Raw genomic sequence first — 6000 nt, forward strand, 5'->3', positions numbered from 1 at the left:
CGGAACGTCTCAGAAACCGCCTAAACTCATGGATATTGATGATTATAATGCGTGGTCTGAACGGTTTGGAAACTGGGTTGAGGCTTATCACTTAGACGCGTGGGAACACACTGAAGAACCATATGTTAGACCCACAAGAAATAATACTCAGTTAACACTTAGAGAAATGAGTACGGAGGATAAAAAGAAATACAGGGATAAGAAACTGATGGTGAGTCTGCTTCAACAAGCAATAAAAGAAGATATCTTGATACTGCTTCAACATGATGGAACTGCTTATTCTATCTGGACAGAATTGGAAGCAAAATTTGTTGGAAGTGATGATATGCTCAAAAACAAAATGTCTCTCATGAAAAAAGAATTTGATTTATTCCGTGGTTTGAAATCTGAGAATACCAAGCAAACAATTGATAGATATTGTAACTTGGTGAGAAATATGACAAAGCTTGGTATTAAGAAAGATACTGATGAATTGATTGAAAAACTTGCAGATGTGCTACCACATGAAACATGGGGAACGTTTTTGATGATGCTGAGATCCAACCGAAAAGATTATAAAAATATGACACTGGGAGATTTCATCAAGCACCTGGAAGCTCAAGAGATGGAGCAAAGGAAGATTGCCAGGATGAAGAACTATGATGGAGAACAGGACATCAGCTTGTATTACAAAAGTGGTGTTACTGGAACGACAAATCATTCTCCAAAATTTGAAACTGCGTTCATTGTTAAAGACTCTTCTGAAAAGATTTTCATCATTTGATCCAAACAATTCTGCAACAAAGAATGGAAGAAGACTTCAGTGCAATATTGTATTAAATCTTGAAAGTGATCAAGATTATTCTGAAGAAGTTGCCAAAAATCAAATGTCTTTGTTGGGAATGGTTCTAGAGTCTTATAGTAGTTTTGTGGCCGGAAAGATCGGTAATCCAATGCTCACGAAAGAAGATTACGATCAAATTGATGCCGAGGAAATGGAATTGATGGACATTAAATGGTGCATGGCTAGTGTGATGAGACGAGCTGAGAAGTTTAAACAGATTACAGGCCGAGATGATTTTCGTGATGCAAATGTTTCAATTTTAGGCTTTGATAAATCTAAAGTTACGTGTTTTCGTTGCAGGGAAAAGGGACATTTCAAGAGAGAGTGCAAAAATCGTGAAGCTACTGGTGCCCAGAATCCTTTTGGAATTATCACAAAAAGGCGATTTATCATCAAGTCACACCACCAGCACAGCATCAGGCACAAACTGCACATGGGATAGATGTAATTGACGGTTCAAAAAGAGCATGTCTAGGAAAAAATGATAATTTTACCTGGGATAAGTATCTTCCAACAAACAGCAAAGTGTGTTTGGCAGAACAAGATGATGAAAAGTTGGCTGAAGGTTTCAGTTGGGACAATTTTTGCCCAGATCAAGACCCTATGGCCAAAGAGATGTCCAAAAACACTTCAAATGTTAACGCTTTCATTGCAAATGCTTATGATTTAAAATGTGCTGAAAAATGCAGGAAAGTCATGGAAGCTGCTGAAGCAAGACGGAGAAAGCTCGAAGAAGAGGAAGAAGAGGAAGAGAGATTAAAAGCTGAAGCCGAAGCTGAGAAAAAGAGAAGAGCTGAATTCTTACGATCAAACAGAACAGTCAAAGAGGTTCCTAAATTTGAAGTCAAAATTGATGCTGAACCTGTCAAAGTTCCTAAAAAGTGCATGAATTGTGATTCTTTAATCAAGCAGAACAATGAGTTGTTGCACAACATAAACAGATTGAAAGAATCCTATGATACAATGAACAGAGAAATCAACAAGTATACTGATTCAAATGGTGAACAAGCTGTGGCAATGAATACACTGAAGATAGCGTACCTGAGACAGCTTGATGATGCCAATTTTCATATAAAGAAATGTGCTTATCTGGAGTTGAAGTTAGCAACACAAAAGAAAGAAACTGAGAAAGTTAAAAGGTTATTAGAAAGTTACTCATGTTCTACTTCTGTTGTTGACAGAATTTATCCGGTTGTGGAGAATTTGAAGACGTTTGAAGAAGAGAAGACGTCCGAAGAAAAGAAATCCGTGACAAAAGATGAAGATAATGTGAAGATTTCTAGTAAGAAACCAAGTGTGGTCTACAATCTGTAGGATCATGAAACGACCTGACGAGTCGATCAGAAGAGTGCTCAGACTGAATCAGAGGCGGAATTCATTGATTCAATCTTTGTTTAGCTTGATTTCACTATTTAATGTCTCTTTTATTGATCTGCTAACAATTTACAAGCTCTGGAGACAAACTGGCAGGGCTTCGCCATTACACAACACAACTAACTACTAGGTTCGCTTGAATGACACACCTATATATAGGAGACATGGGTTCGCTTATACAGACATGTACGTATAAGCGGACCTACATCATTGACATATAAGCGGACCTACATGCTTTGTCCATATAAGCGGACCTATCATGATGACACATAAGCGGACCCACTCTATGACACATAAGCGGACCTATGACTAATGACATATAAGCGGACCTATCTAACTCATGTGTTTCTTGATTTCCGTTCACTGTACAATCAGCCCTAACCTAAGACTCGAACTAAGATGTAGTCGACAGACAACTGCACCAACAGACTCCCCCTTGAATGTTGACGGAATCTTCAGTGAGAGTCTTCAAACATGACAGCTCTTCACTCTTAATCGGTCTTCGTCAGGAACTCTTCCTGGAATTATGTACCCGGATCTTTCTCTGGCTCTAACTTTCATCAGACTCCCCCTATCATCAAGCTGGGATCGCCGTCTGGAATTTGTTATCACCATTGAAATCAACTCCTGGCTTTATCAGTTTAAACTTTTTCTCAGGTTCTGATGTATCTCCTGGCTTTCCGTAGCAACCGGATCAGAAACCTGCACAACTCAAACACTCTATCACAAACAAACAAAAATGTGATTCAACTTAATGAACCAACTAAACATTTAAGAATATTCGAGAATTTTTCACATTTAAAATTTTCAAAATTTGAAACATTTCAAACTCTGATTCAATCATTTCAAAGCAATTTAACCAAACCATCTGTTCATCATGTTTATCCTTTGAGATTTTGAATTTCAGCTCTCCAACATCAGTTGCCGAAAACCTTTTTGAATTTTTTTTAATAACATGAAACACAAATGCAATAACAAAAATTAAATGCAGAAATGAAATATGTACAAACATATTTTTGTGAGTTCATGTAAGAGGATCATATCAGTTTTAAAGACATATCACCAACACCGTTAAGCTAGATTACATTTTAAGTTTTAAACGATTCACATAGATTGATGATATTGTTGTCCTCCTAAACTCAATCTAAAAACTTTCGAAATGCTTATCGATACGTTAAGATATATTAATTTTGCATTAAATTCTTATGGACCCCACGATCTCAGCATATCCCCTCATCATGTAATACACTAACTCAAGTAATGCCTTTAAACTTCCATCAACTGTGATATGTGCGAAATAAAGCAGAATGTTTAAACATTAACTATCAGGTCGATACTTCCGTATACGCAGATAAAGTCCAATGTTTAAACAAAATAAGAAAATAAAACAAGTTGAAGTTGTTTAGGCTTTAACCACCAGGTCGAGACTCCCGTATACGCAGGGGTGATCCAAAGCTTAAACGAAACACCAAAGAAAATAAAGCAGAACGTTTAGGCAATAACATCCAGGTCGATACTCACGTATACGCAGAGGATGTCCAATGCTTAAACAAAATAAAGAAATAAAACAAGTTTAAATCTTTGCAAAATGAAATGCACAATCACAGCGATTTTTCAGCAAAATTGTGAAAGTTCACAAATTTAACCAGTTTTATGTCTTTCGACAATCAGCGATTACTGAGTAGGCACACAAGCAAGAAGGACAAAACTAAGTACTATGCTTTCAACCATGTTTCCCACTAGAACTAGGCTTTTTCATTTAAGTTTGTATCGTTATCGCAACTCTACTAGTCTAGCTGAGCCTATCGTCACATCTTTAGTGAGATCGTTTATCACATTTGACATTTCATTTCTTTACCATGCTGTGATAGTCCACTGATTTACTATCATTTCCTATTATTCGCAACAAAACTCATTTTTGATTTTTCAATGTTTTTGACATTTTCAAATTTTCTAATTTTTTTTCTCCCCCTAAAATCAAAATATGTTTCAATTTTGATTTTCTGAGAAAATTTGAAACAAACTGTACAAACTTGACAGCTTGATGAGAATCACTTCAATTCTCCATCTACCTGGCGTAAACAATCAGAACTCCCCCTGACAACAAACTATTTTCCCATTATGATTTCAAAACACTTAAGTTTGTTTTAATCAAAATGGTTTTTCCGGAAAATTAGTTTGTTTACCAATCATTTGTAGAATCGGGGTCATTTCTTCACATTGTTTTCTTCATACACATGCTAGATTTTACAATTTCAGTTTTAAATCTCAAACAACACTTGTAGAAAATCAAGTACAACTTAATATCCCTGATTTACCACATGTAAGACGAAAAATCACCAGAGTGAATTTTCTCAAGAAATATGCCGATTCATGTTCCACGCTTACCAACCTGGGAACTCCGGCAAGTCAGGTTTTTCATTTAAACAGATTCACCCAAGCCTGACGATCCTTGGGTGATTTTGAATTCTTGTTCAACAATGGTGGAAAATTTGCATCATCCATTGTGAAACCTGAATTCTCAGATTTTACCTCAACAAATGGCTCTTCTGGTTTTGACACACCAGAATCATTGCCTAAGTGTGGCTTGTCTGACTTTGATGAGCCAGATTCATCGCCGACAACTTTCTTTTTCTTCTTTCTCTCTTCTGTCCTCAGATTTGTATCTGATAAATTCATCTTGCTTGACTTTGCAGTCGAGGAAAGTGATTCATCAGAACTCTTATTTTTACCACCAGATGAACCCGAGGACAAGATCTTCTCTAGATACTCTCTCGCCTTCTTCCTTTTCTTTCGCAGTCTGTCTTTTTGTCCTTGAGAAAGCTTCACTTTCTTTTCTTGAACTTTAGGTTCTTGAACCTTCTGTTCTTTGGACTTGACATTGACTAGTTTCTTTGCCAACTTATGAGAATTAACCCTCAATCTTTCACTTGATTTCCTTGGGAAATCCCTGGCAATATGACCTTTGATTTGACAGTTAAAGCATCTTCTCATCTCAAAATTCCTTCTTTGGCAGTTAACAGCAATGTGTCCTTGATAACCGCATCGGTAACACACTCTGTTATCGTACCAATCACCATTTTCAGCCCAAATACTCAGATCAAAGCATTGTTTGGCTTGGTGATATTCCTTTCTCCTGTTTGCTGGATTTTGCTTTTGAGCACTGTGGTCCTACCTGCACCACTTATTACCAACAATTTTTGAATTATCATTTTTTTACTTTTTGTAATTTTTCATTGCGATTGGATGATCGATCTGATGAAGTTTTATTATCTTTTTGAACATTTTTCTCATTTTTAATTTTTTGTTTCTGTTCCGCTTTCTTCTTCAAAGGTTTTTGCTGAGAGCATTCACCTTTTTCAGTCGATTGCAGAACAGTTTTCTGAAATTTTTCTTTTAATTTCAAAAACAATTTTTGTTTTTCAAGTTTATCTTTTTCATCATCAGATTTCTCATCACAATCTTCAACTTTGACATTGTCAAAGTTTGTGACATCGTCACTTATTGGAACAGAATTGATCGGTTTTGGACATGGAATTTTCACATATTCTGAAGAAGTCACAAAACCTTTCAATTTCGTTTCAAGCTCGTTGATCTTCTTTCGAGCTTGCTCACCTTCTTTTTCAAGTCGAATAATCTTTTCAAGATGGGAATTGATCATTTTTTGCTTTTCGATGTTGTTTTTGCTAAACACATCTCTCCCATCTTCAAGAATTTTTATTTGACTTTGAAATTATTTCTCAATTTTTAATTTTTCAATTTCAAAACTTTTAATCTTTTCTTCAAAAACTTTTGTTTTTTCT

This window comes from Helianthus annuus, chromosome 8, assembly GCF_002127325.2.
Source record: "Helianthus annuus cultivar XRQ/B chromosome 8, HanXRQr2.0-SUNRISE, whole genome shotgun sequence".
Classification (NCBI taxonomy): Eukaryota; Viridiplantae; Streptophyta; class Magnoliopsida; order Asterales; family Asteraceae; genus Helianthus; species Helianthus annuus.